The sequence below is a fragment of the Nannobrachium achirus genome (assembly GCF_963921795.1).
Source record: "Nannobrachium achirus genome assembly, chromosome: 16".
NCBI classification, from domain to species: domain Eukaryota; kingdom Metazoa; phylum Chordata; class Actinopteri; order Myctophiformes; family Myctophidae; genus Nannobrachium; species Nannobrachium achirus.
The window spans coordinates 10,520,592-10,546,852 of NC_137823.1; the positions used below are offsets into that span (position 1 = coordinate 10,520,592).

Consider the following 26,261-nt stretch of genomic DNA (forward strand, 5'->3'; position numbering starts at 1 on the left):
AGGATATGAGCATTATCAACTATAGTGTTATGCCTAAAAAATTATAATGTATGCTGTGTTAAAGTGACGGAAAACAGTAGCAGATCTACAAGCTCACAACACGTCGCATGCATGAGTCAGGACATGCTGTTTTGTGACTGTGAGCTTGTAGATTGGCTATTTTCGGTGCACAAGCGCCGCCACAATAATGTATAAAAATGTGTCTTTAGTGTTCAGACTCAGTCACTCACTACTGACCTGTTTTAGGAGGAAGAAATGAGAAAGGAGTTGTTTCCCAGCATGTTGTGTTTATACATAGGTCTACATCATTTTATCAAAGTGAGGAAGACCACGTAACCCTTGTGAATGACGTGAATGGATAGCCAACAGCAGAAAAGCACTTAGGCTATATAGCCTACATTTAAATATAGCCTACAATGCATTTAATCGTATTTTATACATGACTGGACGTTATGGACGGCGTCAAAAAATTGAACTGGGGCGATTTTTGATTTTGGACGCCGTCCGAAACCGACGTTGCCGTTGCCGTCGGCAGTGGAGCTCCCTTCATTGATTAAAACCAGAGCGTTCCCAGCGTTGACGTTGATGCGACGCTCGACGCGCTCGGTGGAGCCGGGGGGTGATTCAGACTCTGAACAGCAATAATGATGCTACTGCCAGCGCCACTGGTGCAAGAAGAGGCCGACCAACTGCTACTGGTGCAAGAAGCCGAAGCCAATCAGCTGCAAGGAGAAAGATTATTCTGTATTGCACAAAAAAATTTAAAATAGATAAAGAAATCCAAATGCTAGTCTCAAATTGGATAGAAAGGAATTGGAGCAGTTTATCGGCACTTTAGTTGTACATGTTTTCTGCTTACCAAGGTCAAGATTGTTCTGGTCGAGTGAATGTTGAGTAGCACAACAAAAAAGTACAGCTTTGTTAGCTATAACAACCCAAGTGAGGGAACATTTTTATATAACATTATTATTATTTTGTTATTACATAATTGGTATGTTTGCAAAGTACAATACCCGTATGTGCCTGGTGATGCATTTATGACACATATTAACATTTCTGTTTCTTTTATGTGCTATATCAAAACTGACAATTGAAATCTTCTTTTTGATAGCCAAAACACACAGAATTATAATTTTTGTGTTAATTAATTCAGGCGTCAAGGGGTTAAAACAAAAAAATTGCATGATAACTGGTCATTTTAATGTCTGCAGAATATTCACTATCAAGCCGCGGAATCAAGACTTGTTCTCAGCAGAATCAGGACTGTTCTACGCAGAATCAAGACCTTTTCCCTGCAGATTCCTGGGGGGGAATATACTTAAAGCTCTTTGGATGAAGCCCCTGCAGAAATGCAGAGTTCACATCCTCCTTATTGAGTTCTCAGTGTGCTCACAGAGGAGCAGAGAATGTGACGTCTCTGAATACTTCAGTTGTTTTTATTCCCAGAGTTAAAAGTAATGACAGGCCTAGCAGCTCCATGGGGATTTACTGGGAATAATAAAATAAAATATAGAACGAGAAGCAAAGGAAGGAATCTTTGCACAAAGACATCTAAGCTGACGTTGAACAGGAGAAGAAGAGGCTTACAGGCTGATTGTTTGATTAGAGAGAGAGAGAGAGAGAGAGAGAGAGAGAGAGAGAGAGAGAGAGAGAGAGAGAGAGAGAGAGAGAGAGAGATTAGTGTTAATCTGTTAGAGATAATTTATGCCTTTGTTGTTGAGAGCCCAGGAGAAGACTAATGAAATACCCTTTAGTGGTCGCTAATCACCCTGCTGCCTTCAACACACGCATACGCACGCACGCACACACACACACACACACACACACACACACACACACACACACACACACACACACACACACACACACACACACTTGAGGCTTTGATAGCAGGGCTATTTCCATATTGTTATTAAAACATAAAATGGTGAATTTAATTAGCCGGCTTCAACATCTGAATGTAGAAGTACTGAAGTAGGGGCTCATATTGTACCCCTGGTTTATTTGTGTTATTTATGTATTCAAAAATAGCAGATGTACATGTTCTGCACTCATTTGTAGCCGATCCCGAGTATACTCGCGAAAAGTACTCGATATGGAGTAACGCCGGTTCTCCTACCCTGTAGCCTGGCGGAAGGTCCTGGCACGATCGGCCTCGCCGATTCATCATCATCACGGATCCACGTGCACAAAATAGTAATCACATAACATGGAGGCCGACGGGGAATCGCATCTTTAATGTCCATTTTCTCCAAACAACACTTTTAAAGCCAAGGATGGCATTAGATTCTCGCTGATAAAACACATGTTGAAAGGCATCGATCCGCCATTACACAACCGCATGTTGATGACGATCGCTTCCGGTGAATGACGTCATGACGTCAAACCGGAAGTGTTTACGCTATGGACTTCTGGCCTTCAAAATAAGACAACGGTCGTGGATGCAGCCTGCGGGAGGCACGCTGGACATGATAACCCGTTCATTTCTGGAGCACTAAATGGGTTAACAGTTAAAGGACAAAATAATGGACGTGAATGGCACTGGAAGTGTTGATGGGTTAAAGAAAAAGTAATTTGCCTTTTTGAACTTTAATATAATAATATTAAAGTGAATAATTTTACTCTTTCTTGTGTACTTATTGAGTTAAAACTCAGAAAATAGCTTATTGCCAATTCACAACACCTACTCTGATCAAGAAATTGCATTTCCCAGAATGCAGCAGCAAAGATGGCTGCTCGTTGGACGTTGGCTGAAAAGAAACGCTGGTGCTCAGTCAGTTTGAGCAAACAACTTAAGAGAGGAGCAGCTCCAGAACAACGTCACTCCAGTAAATTTGGTTCCAAGTTTTCCAACTAAGATGGTAAGACTAAAATGGTTTTCAACTGAAGAAGCCAACACACAATGAAACAGTTGGAAAATAAAGACGTTGATTGAGTTGCAATCTAGAGTTGTCCACTAGGGCAATTATTTTGGGATAATCGTCATAATCGTGTTACATGTTGAAAAATGTTTATATAAGCTCAAACATTTAAAAAAAAATGTCGAAATAGCAGATCTAAGCTCACAACACGTCGCATCGCATCAATGCAGTTCTTTTTAAAGTGTACAGTTGTCAAATATGTCCTTAATTTCTTTGTATATTTAGATTATGTGTCATATTTGCCATGTGCAACTTCAAAGCCTACAAGCCAAACAGAAATGTAATTGTCAACGACAAAAACACAATTAAATCGTTAATCGTAATTTTTTGAGTGACAATTAATCGTCATGTAAAATGTCATAATCGTGACAGCCCTATTGTCCACTGTCCTTTGGAACTGAACACTGTGTGAACCTGACCGTTGGAAACCACTGCGAGCGCAGCTTGGACCTAAACACATGCTGTGGACGCAGAGGAATCTCAAGAGGAGAAGATGGCGGAAGAAGTCCTGAGGAAGTCGGACAAGCAAGAGAGGACCACTGCAAAGAGCAGCTTAACCAGGCAGGGCAACTTCAAGTGATAGTTCACCTATTTTTGACGTAAAGCTGTGTGAAATACTTGCTATTAAAACAGTGGTTAAAAATGTATTAATTGATTAGCAGAGTCCCGTGGTCAGAGTTCTGGTCAGTTTCTAATGAATATTAAGTAGTTCCAATGGGGTGGGGGCCATTTGGCGTGGCCCGATCATTGAAAATAGATTAATCCACAAAACTAGCGTCATTTGTATTGTTGGCCTATTTCTACCATATAGAGCGAGGTTTCGTTCTGATCAGCTGCCTGCAAAGCACCTTGTTTTGGGGAAATACGTTGCAGCGGCGTAGTGCTACTGGACACAAAAAATAGTACCATGTGACAGAGGGGTCAAAGTTGAACGAAAGTTGGTCTATTTGGTAGAAATAGGTCAACAATACAAATGAAGCTAGTTTTGTGGATTCATCTATTTTTAATGATTGGGCCATGAGCCCCTGCCAAATCACCAGAACTACTTTATATTCATCTAAAACTGACCAGAACTCTGACCACAGGACTCTGGTAATGGATTAATACATTTGTAACCACTATTTTAATGGCAAGTATTTCACACAGCTTCATGTCAAAAATAGGTGAACTATCCCTTTCATCTCAAGAAGAGGAATAGTTGGAGGCCTTAGGGATATTTCGTGCTAATCAGTCTAAAAGCGCAACATTTTGCACAGATGTAGCCCAGGGCATGCTCTAATGATTTAGCTATAGGGCGCTCGAGTCAGCGACCTTCGGGGTCGCCACAGTGGCCAAATCAAGTTGGGCTCCCATCGACTTTCTATACAGGAGGAAAATACCCTGATTTTTTTTTTTTTTGGGGGGGGGGGGGGGGGGGGGGGTATTTAAGTAGGATGTGAGGGGTCTAACTAGGGGTTTGTCATGATGCTGAATCCATTGCAAGAATTTGTTTTGCACAACAAAAAATATTCCTTAGGCTACAAATGGCCCCAGAAAACCCCCACAAAACTGTGAAAAGTGAGTCACTTCATCACTTTTCATCACTAAACCATCGTTTTCTGGGGCCATTTGTAGCCCCATGTTGTTTGCCTCCGACTAGAAGCACATGCCGCGGAAAGAAGAATTAAAGGTGTGTGCGTGTGTGCACTAAGGCCCCTTTCCCATTAACATTTATAATTACATTGTATAAGCATTCAGTAGACACCTGGTTCCTATCTAGATCACCTTACACAGAACAAGGTGGAATGATGCTTCATGAATATGGATGAGAACTTTTAACCTTTCACTGATAGGAGCTTCTCTCTCTCTCTCTCTCTCTCTCTCTCTCTCTCTCTCTCTCTCTCTCTCTCTCTCACACTCTCTCTCACACTCTCTCTCTCTCTCTCAGGCAAGCCAGTGAGCTAGAGATAAATTCATTCTTCGTGGAGGTGTTTATACTCTTGTACGATCAAAATCACAACAAGTCTCATTTTCTCTGCATCATGGCTGTGTGTGTGTGTGTGTGAAGGTGTGTCTCTGTCTTTGCATGCAGTGCCATTGTGTCACTCAATGCTATGTGATAACGATGACGTTTTACTTAGGGGTGTAAAGATACATTTTAACAGCGATACGATACACATCACGATACATAGTTGACGATACGATACATGAACGATATTGGTTCATTCGTGGCTGAAATCTGGGTAAAACGTGTAAAAATGTGTTATTATGGAAGTAAACGCTGTGATTATCTAGCAAATACAGCAAATATATTTCAGCACAAATGGACAAACCCACCTTGACACAGAGATTACACACATTTATCGATGGTCCAAGAGTAGCTATATGGAATGGAAAGGTAATTAGACCCCTCTTTTAAATTTCCCCTCTTAAAATTGCCAAATTCAAGGCACACATATACTTAGTTTCCATACAATCAATTGTTTGCATTGCAAAACGATTCGATACCGATTACCGCATTTTAAAACGATACGATACAAAGCCAAAACGGTACGATATTTGGCTTTTGTAAACGATATAGTCATTGCAAATCAAAATAGATTTTTCGATTCAATTACTATATCGTTGCATCCCTAGTTTTACTGCATTTTCACACTTCGGCCTGTTTATGTGATTCAATCTCTCCGGTTCACTGTGATTTGGGAGAGTGTCGATATGTCGACATAACATTTGTCCGACGTTCCGTTTGTTCGATGCGGGTGGATGTTAACCTGGTGAAATGCTAACCTGCCGACGATGGTGAATGCTAACCTGGTGAATGTTAACCACTATGCCTAAACCTAACCCAAACCCTAACCTCGGTAAAACTATGCCTAAACCTAACCCTAAAACATAACCCTAACCCTTAGTCGAAATAACATAGACATACTGAGATTTCCCCACTGTGGTTAATGTGATTCAATCTCTCTTCCTGGTTCACACATACTATATGCTGTTTCTACGGAGACGCAGAAACCAGGCCTGAAATCAGGTCTGATTTACGCTGCAGCTTTGGCACGTACGCACACACACGTGCGCACTCACTATCACACTCACACACACAGGGGCAATCAAGGCGCAGTCTTATTGTCCACTGTCCTTTGGAACTGAACACTGTGGGAACATGACAGTTGGAAACCACTTCGAGCAGCTTGGACCTAAACACATGCTGTGGACGCAGAGGAATCTCAAGAGGAGAAGATGGCGGAAGAAGTCGTGAGGAAGTCGGTCAAGCAAGAGAGGACCACTGCAAAGAGCAGCTTCACCAGGCAGGGCAACTTCATCTCAAGAAGAGGAATAGTTGGAGGCCTTTGGGATATTTCGTGCTAATCAGTCTAAAAGCGCAACATTTTGCACAGATGTAGCCCAGGGCATGCTCTAATGATTTAGCTTGGGCGCCCGAGTCAGCGACCTTCGGGCATCGCCACAGCGGCCAAATCAAGTTGGGCTCCCATTGACTTTCTATACAGGAGGAAAATACCCTGATTTTTATTTTTATTTTTTTTGGGGGGGGGGTATTTAAGTAGGATGTGAGGGGTCTGTAGCAACTCATAATGTAATAACGGCTCATAATGTAATAAGGGCTCATAATGTAATAAAAAAAATGTAATAAAAACTCATAATGTAATAATCAGCTCATAATGTAATAAAAAAACGAGCGCATAACGTAATAACAGATTTTTCAATAATGTAATAATGTAATAATGTGTTACATTAAGAACCTCCACATAGGAGGCTCATAATGTAATAAAACTTCATAATGTAATAATGGCCTATTTTTTTTGTAAATATCATGGTATTTGCGACCGACCTCCAGGGACCCCCAGGGACCCCCAGGGACCCCCTGCCACCACCGCCAAATAGTGCAAAAATGACCAAATCAACACCCCAACTGGGCTGCTCATGGGGGAATTCCCAGGGACCACCGACTCCTGCTACTCCAACAGTCCTTCACCTTCATTGGTTTAACTTTGCCCCGCCCCCTCCCCTCATTGGCCGAAAGTTTATTTGGCTTTACTCATCAACTGTTTGTCGTACAAACTTGTGGGTGGTGTCAATTGACTTGATTAAGAGTCCTTAACCTTAATTAGTTTAACTTTGCCCCACCCCCTCCTCTGATTGGCCGAAACTTTGTTTGGCTTTACTCATCAACCATTTGTCGTACAAACTTGAGGGTGGAACCAATGCCACTCACAGGCCTTTTTGTGTACATACTGTGACCTGATGGTCGCTTATCTCCTGATTAGGGAGCCTTACTGGTATCATGGTAGTATCATGTCAGTATCATGGTCATTATCCTGGTCAGTATCCTGGTCAGTATCATGTCAGTATCCTGGTCAGTATCATGCCAGTATCATGTCAGTATCATGGTCAGTATCATGCCAGTATCATGTCAGTATCATGGTCAGTATCATACTAGTAAGACACCTGAGGGTGGAATGCGACCTCAGGGTGACATGCGACCTCGCCCTAAAGGGCGAGGTCGCGCCAATTCTTGACTATCTGGCCAACCACAGCGTTTCTCTGACGATTCTAGTTGTTATCATTCTGGGGGGAGTTTGTTCATGTTTTTGTGAGGGTATCAACCCTAGGAGACACGGGGAGAACATGTGAGGGTATCAACCCTAGGAGACATGGGGAGAACATGCAAACTCCACACAGAAAGGCCCTATCGCCAACCCCACCTAGGGTGTGAGCGATAGGGCCTAAACATGGAGATGTGTAGAACACTATATATGAAGATAGTCTAGTCCATCATGTCATATGGGACTACCGTCATAGACAGTAGCCATTGTTAGGCCAGAGTCAATGGCTGTCTGTACAGGAAGTGATGTCACATGACATACTTTTTATGCCCATATATGAGTCATTCTGTACCACATCTCCATGTTTAGGCCAAACAGGTTTGCTCCATTTCTCCATGTATAGGTCCAAATGACCTCGCCCTAAAGGGCGAGGTCGCGCCAATTCTTGACCATCTGGCCAACCACAGAGTTTCTCTGACGATTCAAGTTGTTGTCATTCTGGGGGGAGTTTGTTCATGTTTTTGTGAGGGTATCAACCCTAGGAGACACGGGGAGAACATGCAAACTCCACACAGAAAGGCCCTATCGCTCACACCCTAGGTTGGGTTGGCGATAGGGCCTTTCTGTGTGGAGTTTGCCTAAACATGGAGATGTGGTACAGAAGGACTCATATATGGGCATAAAAAGTATGTCATGTGACATCACTTCCTGTACAGACAGTTAGACAGACAGCCATTGACTCCGACCTAACAATAGCTACTGTCTATGACGGTAGTTCCATATGACATATTGGACTAGACTATCTCCATATATAGTGTTATCCACATCTCCATGTTTAGACAGCCAATGACTCCGGCCTAACAATGGCTACTTTCTATGACGTTAGTCCCATATGACATGATGGACTGGACTATCTCCATATATAGTGTTATCCACATTTCGTGTAGCCGCCCAGTACAGGAAGTGATGTCACAACTCGCTGACATCACACTGACATCACAGAGGATACGGACAGTCACGAGGATACGGAAGGACACTCAAGTGACACGGTTCTTCAGAGTATTATGCGACCTTCGGTCGCAATCAGTGGCATGGTCAGTATCCTGGTCAGTATCATGCCAGTATCATGGTCAGTATCATGTCAGTATAATGACCGTATCATGTCGGTGTCATGGTCAGTATCCTAGTCAGTATCATGCCAGTATCATGGTCAGTATCATGTCAGTGTCATGGTCAGTATCATGTCAGTATCATGGTCAGTATCATGTCAGTGTCATGGTCAGTATCATGTCAGTATCAATGTCAGTATCCCAGTCAGTATCATGTCAGTATCATGGTCAGTATCCTAGTCAGTATCATGTCAGTATCATGGTCAGTATCCTGGTCAGTATCATGCCAGTATCATGGTCAGTATCATGTCAGTGTGATGGTCAGTATCATGTCAGTATCATGTCAGTGTCATGGTCAGTATCATGTCAGTATCATGGTCAGTATCCCAGTCAGTATCATGCCAGTATCATGTCAGTATCATGGTCAGTATCATGTCAGTATCATGGTCAGTTTCAGTCAGTGTCATGGTCAGTATCATGTCAGTGTCAAGGTCAGTATCCCAGTCAGTATCATGCCATATCATGTCAGTATCATGGTCAGTATCCTGGTCAGTATCCTGGTCAGTATAATGTCAGTATCCTGGTCAGTATCATGCCAGTATCATGTCAGTATCCTGGTCAGTATCATGCCAGTATCATGTCAGATATCCTGGTCAGTATCATGCCAGTATCATGTCAGTATCATGGTCAGTATCATGGCAGTATCATGTCAGTATCCTGGTCAGTATCATGGTCAGTATCATGGCAGTATCATGTCAGTATCCTGGTCAGTATCATGGCAGTATTGTAGGCTATATCATGTAGGGAAGGAAGGTCACCAGTCTCTGTCTGTCTGTCTGTCTGTCTGTCTGTCTGTCTGTCTGTCTGTCTGTCTGTCTGTCTGTCTGTCTGTCTGTCTGTCTGTCTGTCTGTCTCACTATCAGCAGGATCACACCCTTATTACTTCATAATGTAATAAAAGTTATTAATGTAATAATTGCCAATTGTTTTTGAAAACTATCATAATTATTACCTCCATTGAAAAAGGGCCAAGACAGAATGTCTGTCCACATATATAATTACAGTCTTCTTGAATTCTTCACCAGCATAAATGTATAATGCAATACCTTTTAGTCTCTAATGTATCTTGAAATATTATCTATACAATCAATATAGTGTAGGCATATGTATATATGTGTATATATTATAGGTAATAATTCAATCAATATCTACAATATTATCTACAATCATCTCGCTTGGTGGACTAACTTGCTCGGAAACAAGCAGTTATGCTTCTGTGTGTTCTATTTTATTTTTAATCGTCAACACTATGCTAGCACTGCTCAGGGTGTACATATACTGTATATATTTTGTTGCAGACTGTGGAGCCTGAATTTTCCCTGCTGGATCAATACAACTTTTATCTCTTATCTTATACATTAAAACACTTAAAGGATTGGTCTTTTCAAATAAGTAAATTACCGTATTTTCCGGACTATAAGGCGCACTTAAATACCTTTAATTTTCTCAAAAAACTACAGTGCGCCTTATAGTCCAGTGCGCCTTATATATGGATTATTCATTGACATTGACATTCCCTTTAGCACAGCTCCATCTGTTGGATGCATAAGCGTCTATTATGTGCGCCTTATAGTCAGGTGCGCCTTATATATGAAAACAGTTTGAAAATAGACCATTCATTGACAGTGCGCCTTATAGTCAGGTGCGCCTTATAGTCCAGAAAATACTGTAACCATCTTTCTTTCAAAAACACATGACAAAGACCTTGTCAAAACATGTTTTTATTATCTTATATATTATATATATATATTATATCTTATCGGGTCTTTTGGCCAAGTTGGCCAATACTACACCCCTCCACCAATGTTTTGTGCAAATCAGTCTGGACATTTTTGTGTGATCCTGCTGATAGTGAGACAGACAGACAGACAGACAGACAGACAGACAGACAGACAGACAGACAGACAGACAGACAGGCAGGCAGGCAGGCAGACAGACAGACAGACAGACAGACAGACAGACAGACAGACAGACAGACAGACAGACAGACAGACAGAGACTGGTGACCTTCCTTCCCTACATGATATAGCCTACAATACTGCCATGATACTGACCATGATACTGACCATGATACTGACCAGGATACTGGCATGATACTGACCAGGATACTGACCATGATACTGACATGATACTGACCATGATACTGACCATGCTACTGACCAGGATACTGACCATGATACTGACCATGATACTGACCATGATACTGGCATGATACTGACCATGATACTGACCATGATACTGACCATGATACTGGCATGATACTGACCATGATACTGACATGATACTGACCATGATACTGACCATGATACTGACCAGGATACTGGCATGATACTGACCAGGATACTGACCATGATACTGACATGATATGGCATGATACTGACTGGGATACTGACCTTGACACTGACATGATACTGACCATGATACTGACATGATACTGACATGATACTGGCATGATACTGACCAGGATACTGACATTATACTGACCAGGATACTGACCATGATACTGACATGATATGGCATGATACTGACTGGGATACTGACCTTGACACTGACATGATACTGACCATGATACTGACATGATACTGACCATGATACTGACATGATACTGGCATGATACTGACTGGGATACTGACCATGACACTGACATGATACTGACTATGATACTGACCATGACACTGACATGATACTGACCATGATACTGACATGATACTGGCATGATACTGACTGGGATACTGACCATGACACTGACATGATACTGACTATGATACTGACCATGACACTGACATGATACTGACCTTGATACTGGCATGATACTGACCATGACACTGACATGAAACTGATCATGATACTGACCATGATACTGACATGATACTGGCATGATACTGACTGGGATACTGACCATGACACTGACATGATACTGACATGATACTGACCATGACACTGACATGATACTGACCATGATACTGGCATGATACTGACCATGATACTGACCATGCCACTGATATGATACTGACCAGGATACTGACATTATACTGACCAGGATACTGACCATGATACTGACCATGATACTGACATGATATGGCATGATACTGACTGGGATACTGACCTTGACACTGACATGATACTGACCATGACACTGACATGAAACTGACCATGATACTGACATGATACTGACCATGATACTGACATGATACTGGCATGATACTGACTGGGATACTGACCATGATACTGACATGATACTGACCATGACACTGACATGATACTGACCATGATACTGACTATGACACTGACATGATACTGACATGATACTGACCATGACACTGACATGATACTGACCATGATACTGACATGATACTGACCATGACACTGACATGATACTGACCATGATACTGACCAGGATACTGACCAGGATACTGACCATGCCACTGATATGATACTGACCATGATACTGACATGATACTGGCATGATACTGACCAGGATACTGACATGATACTGACCAGGATACTGACCAGGATAATGACCATGATACTGACATGATACTACCATGATACCAGTAAGGCTCCCTAATCAGGAGATAAGCGACCATCAGGTCACAGTATGTACACAAAAAGGCCTGTGAGTGGCATTGGTTCCACCCTCAAGTTTGTACGACAAATGGTTGATGAGTAAAGCCAAATAAAGTTTCGGCCAATCAGAGGAGGGGGTGGGGCCAAGTTAAACCAATTAAGGTTAAGGACTCTTAATCAAGTCAATTGACACCACCCACAAGTTTGTACGACAAACAGTTGATGAGTAAAGCCAAATAAACTTTCGGCCAATGAGGGGAGGGGGCGGGGCAAAGTTAAACCAATGAAGGTGAAGGACTGTTGGGAGTAGCAGGAGTCGGTGGTCCCTGGGAATTCCCCCATGAGCAGCCCAGTTGGGGTGTTGATTTGGTCATTTTTGCACTATTTGGTGGCGGTGGCAGGGGGTCCCTGGGGGTCCCTGGGGGTCCGTGGAGGTCGGTCGCAAATACCATGATATTTACCAAAAAAATAGGCCATTATTACATTATGAAGTTTTATTACATTATGAGGCTCCTATGTGGAGGTTCTTAATGTAACACATTATTACATTATTACATTATTGAAAAATCTGTTATTACGTTATGCGCTCGTTTTTTTATTACATTATGAGCTGATTATTACATTATGAGTTTTTATTACATTTTTTTTATTACATTATGAGCCCTTATTACATTATGAGCCGTTATTACATTATGAGTTGCTACAGGGTCTAACTAGGGGTTTGTCATGATGCTGAATCCATTGCAAGCATTTGTTTTGCACAACAAAAAATATTCCTTAGGCTACAAATGGCCCCAGAAAACCCCCACAAAACTGTGAAAAGTGAGTCACTTCATCACTTTTCATCACTAAACCATCGTTTTCTGGGGCCATTTGTAGCCCCATGTTGTTTGCCTCCGACTAGAAGCACATGCCGCGGAAAGAAGAATTAAAGGTGTGTGCGGGTGTGCGTGTGTGCACCAAGGCCCCTTTCCCATTAACATTTATAATTACATTGTATAAGTATTCAGTAGACACCTGGTTCCTATCTAGATCACCTTACACAGAACAAGGTGGAATGATGCTTCATGAATATGGATAAGAACCTTTAACCTTTCACTGATAGGAGCTTCTCTCTCTCTCTCTCTCTCTCTCTCTCTCTCTCTCTCTCTCTCTCTCTCTCTCTCTCTCTCTCTCTCTCACTCTCTCTCTCTCTCTCTCAGGCAAGCCAGTGAGCTAGAGATAAATTCATTCTTCGTGGAGGTGTTTATACTCTTGTACGATCAAAATCACAACAAGTCTCATTTTCTCTGCATCATGGCTGTGTGTGTGTGAAGGTGTGTCTCTGTCTTTGCATGCAGTGCCATTGTGTCACTCAATGCTATGTGATAACGATGACGTTTTACTTAGGGGTGTAAAGATACATTTTAACAGCGATACAATACACATCACGATACATAGTTGACGATACGATACATGAACGATATTGGTTCATTCGTGGCGATACGATACGATTCGATTCAATGATTTAAAATAGATATAGTAACTATTTAGCAAAGAAATGAAATCTGGGTAAAACGTGTAAAAAATGTGTTATTATGGAAGTAAACGCTGTGATTATCTAGCAAATACAGCAAATATATTTCAGCACAAATGGACAAACCCACTGTAGTGCCCAAATCCAATATTTGGAGCACTACTGGATGCGACGGCCAAGATGTTGTTAAACGTGTGATCAAACAAAACTGAAGTCCAAACTTGTCCAGCGTTAAATTAATTATATTTATTGTCAAGGTCCTATACTTTAACTAATAAAATAATAAACAAACAGCATGGCACGAATACAGACCACAGTCAATGAAACACAGTTGAAAACTGTTTGCCTCGGCCGTCAGCAACACCTGAGTGTGATTAGGCACCTTGTTAAATAGAGAGGCAATCAGGCCTTGACCACGCCCTTCCATGACATCATAATTTCAAATCATTAAATAAGCAACAATGCTCAAATGGCTCTTACACCGGCCCCTAATTGCTACTGTTACAAAAGAAACTGAGCAATTAAACTTACATTTACAAAGAGCCATTAATTAAAACAAAAATACAAAAAACCTTTTTGGCAACTCAAGACAATATTCAATAATGCAAAAAACAAATACAAATCCTTTTAAGTAACTCAGACTGTTCAATATTCATTAATGCAAAAACAAATAGGCCTAAATCTATACCTTCACAGTTCAGTTCAGTGTTCAGTTTGTGGTGTTCAGAACAGCAGTAAAGGCATGCCATTGTTGCCAATGCCAGCCCCTATATGGCCACTTGGTGAAATTGAACTCAGATTTGTACCTTTGGCAGTTCATCGGTACCATCTCTGTGTAGGCTCCCGACACTTAACTCTCCATATGTAAAATATTGTCTGTGATGCTTACAAGCAATGCACCACATGCGCCTATCGCATTTCTGGTTTGGTGCCCTATACACAAGCACCCAAAAACATAGGACTCTCCCCAATAGAAAGCCCTCTTCTTGGTGTGCCCTTTTCCCCCAGTTGGACACTGCACGCATGCCCACACACAACAGAAACAGCTGAATAGGATAATGTAGGGATTCTTGTAGGAGCTGGCCTCCTGCATGATCTGTCTGTGCTGCACAGCTGAATAGGCTACCTGATGTTGATCTGAGTACTGTAGATGATGATTCCCAATGTGCGGTCCGCCGGGTCCGGTCCAATACCGAACTCTGGTGGCTGCTCATGTGTTCCCCGAGTCCGGTCCAATACCGAACTCTGGTGGCTGCTGCTGATGTGTTCTCCGAGTCCGGCCCAATACCGAACTCTGGTGGCTGCTGCTGATGTGTTCTCCGAGTCCGGTCCAATACCGAACTCTGGTGGCTGCTGCTGTGCTCGGTAAGCGTCTGGAGCTCCAATAGCTCCGGATTGATCAAAAACAGAACTTGCTGTCTTGCTTGCAGAGCACTGAACAGTTGACTCCACCAGCAACATGCACACACCAAGCACCAAAAAAGCCCCGCTGTTGGATTTGTTTTCCAATATGAATCAACTCCTTTGAAACCAGTCGAGGCAGTTTTCAACTTAATGTAGTGCCCAAATCCAATATTTGGAGCACTACTGGATGCGACGGCCAAGATGTTGTTAAACGTGTGATCAAACAAAACTGAAGTCCAAACTTGTCCAGCGTTAAATTAATTATATTTATTGTCAAGGTCCTATACTTTAACTAATAAAATAATAAACAAACAGCATGGCACGAATACAGACCACAGTCAATGAAACACAGTTGAAAACTGTTTGCCTCGGCCGTCAGCAACACCTGAGTGTGATTAGGCACCTTGTTAAATAGAGAGGCAATCAGGCCTTGACCACGCCCTTCCATGACATCATAATTTCAAATCATTAAATAAGCAACAATGCTCAAATGGCTCTTACACCCACCTTGACACAGGGATTACACACATTTATCGATGGACCAAGAGTAGCTATATGGAATGGAAAGGTAATTAGACCCCTCTTTTTAATTTTCCCTCTTAAAATTGCCAAATTCAAGGCACACATACTTAGTTTCCATACAATCAATTGTTTGCATTGCAAAACGATTCGATACCGATTACCGCATTTTAAAACGATACGATACAAAGCCAAAACGGTACGATATTTGGCTTTTGCAAACGATATAGTCATTGCAAATCAAAATAGATTTTTCGATTCAGTTACTATCGTTGCATCCCTAGTTTTACTGCATTTTCACACTTCGGCCTGTTTATGTGATTCAATCTCTCCGGTTCACTGTGTTTTGGGAGAGTGTCGATATGTTGACATAACATTTGTCCGACGTTCCGTTTGTTCGATGCGGGTGGATGTTAACCTGGTGAAATGCTAACCTGCCGACGCTGGTGAATGCTAACCTGGTGAATGTTAACCACTATGCCTAAACCTAACCCAAACCCTAACCTCGGTAAAACTATGCCTAAACCTAACCCTAAAACCTAACCATAACCCTTAGTCAAAATATCGTAGACATAGTGAGATTTCCCCACTGTGGTTAATGTGATTCAATCTCTCTCTCTGGTTCACACATAATAAAGCGTAGCATAAGTTTATGCAGGGCATGGGAGTCAAGTTTTTTTTTAACAATATTTTTTATTGGTACATTTTTGATATTTAAAGAACAAAACATATACATTACACTCCGACACATCACCCCCCCCTCCCTCCACCCCCCTCCCACACAGTTACAATACAATTATGAAGCAAAAGACAAACAAACAAATACAAAAAAAAAAAAAAAAACAGACAAAACAAGACACTGGTGTGTATCCGCGATCAACACTTATAAAATTGTGACACTGAGTCACTAACCATGATTCTATTCCCTCTCCCCCTCCCCCTCCTGTTGCAGTAGATTACCAACATTTGTATCATTTTGTAAGAAAGAAATAAAAGGACTCCAAATGTTCTCAAACATATCTGCTTTTTTTCAAACAATGTAAGTTAATTTTTCCATGGACATAGATGAGGACATCTGCCTTAGCCACGTCCCTATTCGGGGTCCATTAACATTTTTCCGCATGGGAGTCAAGTTGCTGCTCAGCTGTAGTCAGATGTCAGTCAGCTCTGTTCTCATACCTCATTAACATATCTGCTGGTCATTATGTCACATGACTGCCATACTCCAATCAGAGCTCTCAATCAGTAGGGAAGGCTCCTTTAAATAGAGCTGGCTTTCTCTACCAATGCTTGGTTCCGGAGCTTCGGAATCATTTGCTGCTTGCTTCCTCCTCCACCCCAGCCTCCACCTTTGCATGATCAGTCTGGCTAAGCTCAAATACTTGTGATTGTCTGATTAAGTTACATGTCAATGTGGTTAAGCAAGTACTGTGATCTTGACTAAGTTCATGTCATGTTGTTAAGCTCATACTGTGATTTTGTCTAAGTTCATGTCAATGTTGTTAAGCTCAATACTGTGATTTGACTATGTTACATGTCATGGTTATTGCTATTTGCTATTCTATCCCTATGGGGGGGTATTGCTGCGTTCCCTGATTTTGCTTAGCATGCTCAGAAATGCCTGCACAAAATTCAGGGAGCATCTCCGATCGCGGAGCCCTTCAAACGCCAAGTTTAACTGTATTCCATTTATGCAATAAATGGTTAAATATCCTTGCCAATATCTTGCCGAGTCTATCTGTTCATTATGTTATTAATTGTTATATTCTTGACGTGAATGTTCCTGCCTAAACTATATGCTGTTTCTACGGAGACGCAGAAACCAGGCCATCTGATCTACGCTGCAGCTTTGGCACGTACGCACACACACACGTACGCACTCACTATCACACTCACACACACAGGGGCAATCAAGGTGCAGTCTCCTTGCTTTAGGCAGGTTGTGTGGTGATGTGATTTTCTTTTTTTTTTGTATTGTAGGTTGGTGATGGTTTTCTGTATTGTCATTCTTCAGGCCTTTCACCCTAAATTCTGGCTGTGTTTCTCTCCATCATCTCCACATACATTTCTGTGTTTTCGCTGCCGTTGTATCCTACTAGCTCACCTGCCGGTGAGGAGCCCCCACCGGGAGGACGTACTGTTGTATCCTACTAGCTCACCTGCCGGTGAGGAGCCCCCACCGGGAGGACGTACTGTTGTATCCTACTGACTCTCCCCTGCAGTGGATAAGCCAGAAAAATACTAAAGCTTGAATTAAAAAGAACAGGGACTGCAAGAATGAGATTTAACAGCATAACTCTGGCTTAAGAGAAGTGGGATTTCAGTCACTAATGTATTGATGCTGAAACCCTCATTTGGGGTCAGGGGCGTCAATTGGGTATGGCAGGGGTATGCAGCTGCCATACCCTGGGTCCAGTGGGGAAAATAAAATTTACTTATAAATATAAATCCATGAATGTCTCTTTGTCTACCTGTGCTGGTTATTATGTTGTTAAATGACAGTAAAATAACTATAAATGCAACATTTAACAAAATGGTCACTTTAACAAGGTATTATAATTATATTGTCCACACTTGTATTCTCATGACAAAATGGTATATTCCCAGGTTCCGCAGGTCAGCTGCACAGGTGCAATTCATTTTTGTTAATTGTGGCACGTTAACTAACATGCCAAGTTTAGCTGCACTTGAACAACCGTTCCAGGCTGCCATATCCAGCCCAAGAAACCGTAGAAACGAGGGGAAAAAATAAAATGTACTTAAATAAAATAATGTATCATGCCTGTTGCTAAGGTATGGCAACATGACTGGTCATGTTGCCATACCTTAGCTTTTTCTGAACTGACGCCACTGTTCACAGCTTTCGGAAATGATTGTGATTCAAGACATGTTTAAACCATTTATATATTTTACATCACGTAGTGCAGTGACCTCGTATCAAGAGCTTGTTCACTCAGTTAAGATGTTGACAATGAGTAATGGACAAACCTTTATCTGTGTGTGTGTGTGTGTGTGTGTGTGTGTGTGTGTGTGTGTGTGTGTGTGTGTGTGTGTGTGTGTGTGTGTGTGTGTGGAGAGGATCCTCAATAGGCCTGATAGCACACTCTGTAATGAGAGGTGAGGGTTAAGGCATAATGGTCTGGTGAGGGTCATCATGCAAAAAAGAAAAGAAAAAAATCTAGAAAATAGCAGATCTACAAGCTTTAAATAGTAAAGGCATACAATAATGGTTAAAGTGGTTCCAGGTGATCCATCCATCCATCCATCCATCCATCCATCCATCCATCTTCAACCGCTTGGGGGTCCCAGGCCCCCTGCTGAAGAATCCTGGGTTAAATGTAGACTCCGGGTTGTATAGTGTGGAGTGTGTTCCCCTTGGCCTTACATTACACTCCTTGAATGATTGAAGCAGGGACAGAGAGACTATATATTGTAGAGGCTCGGTATTCATGGCTGTTCAATTTATTCTGCGGCCGTGATTAATTGACAATGAAGATTGATTTGATTCACACAGAGGGCCGTAACTCTGCCCTTTCAATGACAAGCGGTACGTGAAGAAGAGGTTGATCCCCCGCGGCCACAACAGATTTGATTTGTTGTCTTTTTACAATGATTATGTCCACGGGGGTCACTTGAACCCTGGCTCGCGCTATGACAGTGTCATTGCCTTCAAGATCTATTATTAATATCATCAGGCAGAATCCTTGTATCCCAATATTTCAACTCTTGTTTTGATTTTCTATAAATGAATGCCCTATTTTATATTTTGCTGTAGTGTTGTGGATGAAGTAGTAAAATGACCCCGCCGCCTATAATGAAAATAGGGAGGCCAGGTTGAGAGTGTTAAGTGTGTCTGTGGGTTACTTGAACCATTGAAAAGTATTAACATGTGACTATTAACCATTGAGGGCAGGGACTTGCAGAGAATGTTAGAGAGGCAGAGGCTGACATTTCTAAAAGGGAATTTTGGTGAAAATATCGACCTCCAAGCTCACAACGCATCGCATCACGGCGTGTTGTGAGCTTGGAGGTCGGCTGTTTTCGGTGCTTGATACCACACTAACTAAGAATAATCAAGTCAATACTGGAGTTGTGGTGTAACGGCATGTATTCCTACACAGAGAGGGAGATTCTTTCAACATGAGATGCTGTATTCAAGTTCAGGAGAGTTTGGACAAGGCACTTCTCTTGAATGCTGCCTTCAGGTATGGCATGGAAAGAGGGGGCATTTGCATTGTTTTCACCACAGTAAAAAGTTCTGGAGAGGGCACTTTTTTACAGACATATAAAAGGGCAGGGGCTTAAGCCCCCATTGTTGTCTATGTGTGCATGTGCCACGTGCCTGATTGAGGGTACAGTATGCGTGTGACATCGTACAACACCTACTGAGTGCCAAAAACAGAGTCAGGAGTTTCCGAACGAGCGCTTCCAAACTCCACTCCTACACGCTGCTTTCAGTTTTGCAACTCAGTCTAGTTGAGTGGCATTGGAACGCAGATTATGTTTTCCATGTCCTGCAATATAATGTTTTTGGTCGATATAGCCCACTCCCTAGAGGGCTTGTCTTGTCGTGTAATCAAATGTGGTTTTCAAACACTTGTCTTGTCTTGTGAGTAAATGTGATTATCAAACACTTGTGAAAAAGATATATACAGTAAAGGAGGGAACATGTTTTACAGTTTAACATCAAACTTTATTGTCCAATTACATCAGCTTCACTGGGACGTGAATAATTCTAATTGATGATGCAAACTTATATCAATCAATCAATCCCAATCAATCAATAATTATTTAGCCTTTTAAACCACCCTTGCTATGATGAGAACATGGGCTAATGTGTTAGTGCCATGTCTGTCTTTGGTTGTGTGTGTCCCGACTCCTGCTGCCCCAACTGTGTGCGCTGTAATGTAGAACAATTATTATTTTAATAATACTTTGTTATCTCCCTGCTACGTTGATATGGCATGGACATCATACATAACCTAACAATGGGAAATATCTCTCTGTACTAACAGAGTAACCTTGCTGCCTCTGGGACACACGTTGAGCAGCTTCACGACTTCCTTGTGTTCCATGTGCTGGACGTTCCTGGTGTTGACCTCCATCAGAATGTCCCCCTCCTTGAGACCACGGCAGAAGTCCATTATCGTCCTGACCCTGTGGCTTCCATCTGCCTGACTGGTGGTGAAGCCGAAGCCGAAGCCTTTGTCACCCTTCTCTATGTGGACGGTGACCAGTTGAGGCTGCACGGCCATGGAGGATGCCTGGGTAGGCCAGACCATACTGACAAAAAATAAAATGTCACATTCAAAGTAACAGATGTTGGTGTGTAGAATACAAATCTGAAGATTTGTTTTTCTTTCTGATAAACCTAAATTACTTTTGCAGTTGATTATTGGAAATGTTTTGATTCGTTTGCGATTTTCTGCTGGAAGAAAGAAATGAAGTTGCGAGGCTTACATAAAGAATTCCTGTTCTTTATGAAAGCCATGCATGTAAGCCAACAGTACACGTTGTGCATGAATCAACATTTTTCCTTTTCTCATCTACAAACTATGCTGTACTGCACTCCCAATAAGGATGCTTTATTTGGAAAATCATGTTGTGACACAGAATGTGTCCGTGTCACATGTGCAGCCAGTGGCTGTTGCATATGAAAACTTACGTTTGGGCCCTCGAGGCGGTGGCAGGGTTGGAGGTTCCCTGTAGGTCTTCAGATTGTTGGGACTGTCTCTGTCCAGGCAGGCTGCTGGCTCCTCTGTCCACTCTGTGTGGAGACAATGCCAGGGAGAAGTTCATTTAAACATTTGAATTCTCCATAAAAAAATAAACGTAAAAATAGACACCCTTGTTTTGGGGATTTCTTTAAGATACATTTTGGCACCTTAGTAAGGCCCGCCCTAACACCTCGGAGACATTGGTGCTGCGCCGAGGGGCTGTGGGGTTCTCCCTCTGCAGCTCGGGGGAGTCGTTCGTCAGCTGGTAAGGGTTGGCGTCATCGCGGGCAAAGGGCAGCGGGTAACCACGGCACAGACTCAGGTCCACCTTGGAGTCAATGGGGATGGAACCGAAGATCTTCGCCAACTGGTTTTGGGTGTGGCCCAGCACCGTGGTGTAGTTCACAATGACAATCACGTCACCTGCAACCATAAAGACAGTAAACTGTTGGCATGAGCTCTGACAGGTGCTCTGACAAGGTGCATGAGCTCTGACAAGGCAAAGTGTACCAGGGCATAAGAGTGGAGCGAAGAGAAAAGCCGCTCTGCACTCCAGAGGGCTGTTGTCCCGCTCGCTATTTGCTCTGGTCGGCCACTGTGCCGCTCCCCGCTACCAAAACAGAAAAATAAATAAAAGTAGGTCTATTTTTCTGCGTGTCTCTCCTTTGCCACAAGCCGTCCCCAATCCCAACACAAAGAGCCTACTGCCTGCGATAATGTCCCGCAGGCAGCCTCAGCTCGATGGACAGCCTCAGCTCGATGGACAGCTATCCGATGTTACAAAAGACGCCATCGAAGTTTACTTTTTTGGTGACAAAACCTAACTGACACAACTCACACAAGGTATGTTTAAACATTTTTTGTGGATGACAGAGAAATCTTGGGGAAATCTCGCTTTTGCGAACGCCCATCATTTCGACCGGAGGGTTAGCGATTCACTCCACGGAGGTTAAGGTTAGGGTGAGGGTTAGAGTCGGGAGTCGAAAAGATGAGATGTAGTAACAGTGACACGCTCCCGAAATCTTGACCAAGGAAGGACGATGGACATGCACTGCAAATTCTTTAACTACTGTGCTCTCAGTGGTGCTGGATGCACTGTGTTTGTGAGGTTCATGTTATGGTGCATGGACCCAACAGGATCGGCTTTGAGGAGGGTCAACTGCACCTGGCTCCATCTCGCCGGCCACGGCTGCAGGCCCGTCCGACAGCACGTCGAAGACCTGCAGGAATTCGTCTGGCTCGTTGCCCCCGACCACGCTGAAGCCTAAACCACAGTGGCTCTTCTTCAGCTCGGTGAAGATGAAGGTTCCTTTCAGCTCCGCTGGGTCTCTGGTGAAGAATGGCTTCCCTCCTGGAGAGCAGAGGGGAAACAAAACCACTTTTACTTCCTCGAATCCTATACTCCCATCACCTCATGTATTTACTTTATGTTCTGTTATCCTCCAGATATATAACTGTATTGTATTGGTTAAAGTATAAGTTCACCCCCAAATTACCTTTTTTTTTCTATTGATCCGGAATCAATAGGGGTGCATTTATTGTAATCAAATGTGTATCTTAGGAATTCAGAAGTTATTATTAAACTCAAGTCTCCATGGAATGAGTAATGAATAGAAAAGAAAAGTCATTTGGGGGGTGAACTACTCCTTTAACGGTGAGTCGGCTCCCAATAACCTTTGACCCTAAGACCCCTCTGGACGTCTTAAGCATCCATTGTGTTAATATGCACTGGACCTTGCCTGTTAAATTCTGCAGTATTTTTATTAGACGTTTTATGATATGATATTTCATCTTAACACGTCACCAGGTAACAGACTAATTTAAAGCTATACTTTAGCTATGATCTCTATCACTACTGTAAAAGGATTTACAAACTGCCATAAGCCAACAGTAATAAAGTCATGCATGCATTATTTTTTATCTTGCTTATTATATTGATGTATTACCTGCTTATTGTAAATAGCTTTGGATTAATTAGTGTCTGCTAAATGCCTAAATTGTAAATTGTAGAACATATGCTGTACTGCTGCACTCCCAAAAAGATGGTGTGTATACATCTATCACTGTGCGTGCGTGATGCATATGAGAACTTGCGTTTGGGCCCTCGAGGCGGTGGCAGTGGTGGCAGGCTAGGATGTTCCCTGTAGGTCTCCAGATTGTTGGGACTGTCAGTGTCCAGGCAGGCTGCTGATGACCCATGCTCCTCTGGCCACTCTGTGGAGACAATGCCAGGGAAACCTTCATGGATAGTTTGTATGACAATTGTAAGACATCTGATTACTCCGACTACGCGACTACGCGTGCGGTTAGAGCATTTCTTTTCACAGTGGTTCTGAATTTAAACTAACAATTACAGTTCAAAACATACAAAACATACATTTTGGGGGTGAACAATCCCTTTAATGATTAAAGGGATCGTTCACCCCCAAAATGACCAAGCCAATACTTTGTGTCTTAATATACTTTGTGTCTGCATAGGGAACAACTGCTGAAGATCAAATGATTGGCTTAGGAATGCTACAAAAAACAAAAACAAAAAAAATCCATACATTCAAGTCCCCATGGAGTTATCATTCAAATAAAAAGTATTTGTTGGGGTGAACATTACTATAATAAGCAATGTAGTGTAACCTGTGTTTTTCAATATGGGGTTAGCGGACCACAGTTCTTAATCCGCGATGTTTACCATCATTATTGATATCAGGACTGAAGAATGGATTGTGTTTGTCAGTCTCTACATATTGCTGGATCCTCCATAGTTCAGCATCACCCAGTGTCTTCTCCAGCTCTTGACTGAGTGTCTTCTCCAGCTGAGCCACAGCTGTCCTCACGGTCCCCACATATGAACACTGATGGACATTGACCTTTGTCCAGTCCTTGGTGGGTGGAGGGGTGTTGATGGATGTGAAGTTCTGGAGGAGGTGGAGGTGGTCTTCAGTGTGTGAGAGCTGCTTCAGCTCAGAGCTTCTCTTCTCCAACTGAGTAATTTCCTTTTGCAGATCTTTGATGAAGCCTTCAGCCTGTTGCTCTGTTGTTTTCTGCTTCTCTTCAATCACACCAATGAGCTCAGCCTGGCTCCTCTCAATACAGCTGATCAGAGCAGTGAAGACCTGCACACTGCCTGCTATCACTGTGTCTGCATCTTTCCTGCTGAGCTCTACTGAGTGTTTGACCTCCTGAATCTTCACTTGTCTCTCCTGGATCATCTGCTGAACTTCTGCCTCTGTCTTTCTCAGCTCAACCCTCTTTCCTTCGCATTCCTCTTCCAGCGACACGACTTGATGTAACTTGTGGTCTGACTCTGTGCAGAACTGACAAATGCACGTGTGGTCAGTTTTACAGAACAGCTCCAGAGGTCTGTCGTGTTTCTGACACATATAGTCTTCCAGATTCTTCACAGGGTTGATTAGTTTGTGTCGTTTCAATGCCGGGACTCTGAGATGAGGCTCCAGGTGAGTCTCACAGTAGGAGGTCAGACACACCAGGCAGGACTTCAGAGCTTTGAGCTTGGTGTCAGTGCAGACATCACAGGACACTTCATCTGGTTTAGCAGGTTCTTGGTATGCGTTGGAAGTTATTTTCAGCTGCAGTGACTTCCTGAACAGATCGGCCATCTCAGAGAGAACTTTATTAACAGAGAATTCTGGTTTCGTATAGAATCTTTTGTTGCACAGAGGACAATGACACACATCATTGGTGTCCCAGTAATGTGTGATACATGCTTTGCAGTAGTTGTGTCCACATGGAGTGGTGACTGGATCAGTGAACACCTCCAGACAGATAGAACACAGGAACTGCTCTTCAGACAGGAGACTGCTGGCTGTGGCCATTTCTACACACTGAATAAAAGTGAAAACATAACATGTTATTGAAAGACACTCCTCTTCACCAACAATTTGAAATTATACCACATAATACAGATTTCGAGTGACAAACTAGGGCGTTTTACATGTTTTTTCCAATGAAAAGAAGTGTCAAAAAGTGACAATTGTTTTCGGTAACAAAAGAAAGGAATTAGCAAGACTAAACAGTGAAAATAACCCTGGCAAAACAAGTATTTCTAGAATAAAATGCAGGAAAAGTACAGGAAAGCCCAAAGTATTCAAATGGCACGACTCTATGTTCAGTACATACAGTATATTGCATTGATAAACATAAACTTTTAAAAAGTATCCCCTACCGTTACAAGTTAGGCTACTTGCTAAAAATTATAGTCAGTAACGTAATCTGATTACCACAATTTAAAAAGTAAATGCTAATTACTTTCAGTTACTTTTGGATTACTTTTAAGCAAAACTATTTAATTAGATAAAAAAAGTTTTACCATTGATAACCAGAATGTTGAGCCTATGAAATGACAACAGAATGTATTTCCAATACTTTTACTTCTACTCCACTACATCTCAGAGGCAAATATTATTGTATTTAGTAGTTGATTTGTAGCTTTGTATTATTATTACAAAATGTACATTAACCACTTCAGCCGTATATATTTTTCACTCATTGTGAGCTTGTAGATCTACTATTTTCAAAAGATTGTGAAACGGGACTTTTACTTTGGTGCTTTAAGGACATGCCAATACCTCAGTACTTTTATTCACATGCATTTTGAATTCTGGACTTTTTACTCACACACACACACACACGCACGCACGCACGCACGCACGCACGCACGCACGCACGCACGCACGCACGCACGCACGCACGCACACACACACACACACACACGCACACACGCACACACACACACACACACACACACACACACACACGCACTGAAACATCTAGCCTACATAATTCTAGACACAGAACAACCATTTTTGTCATGTCATGTTCTTAACAAATCTAAATTGTACATCTATACTTTACTCACCTGTCTAGAATTAATCTTCTCTGTTAATGAC

General features: G+C 42.3%; 1 pseudogene across 1 annotated transcript in view; it reads right to left on the reverse strand.

Moving 5' to 3' along the window:
- LOC308300783 (E3 ubiquitin-protein ligase TRIM39-like) overlaps nt 1-25,187 on the reverse strand; it is a 224,157-nt pseudogene extending 198,970 nt beyond the window's left edge. Inside the window, exon 1 of the transcript in view lies at nt 24,152-25,187. The product of the transcript in view is annotated as an E3 ubiquitin-protein ligase TRIM39-like (transcript). The remainder of the gene's footprint in view (nt 1-24,151) is intronic.
- Between the last annotated feature and the right edge of the window lie 1,074 nt (nt 25,188-26,261).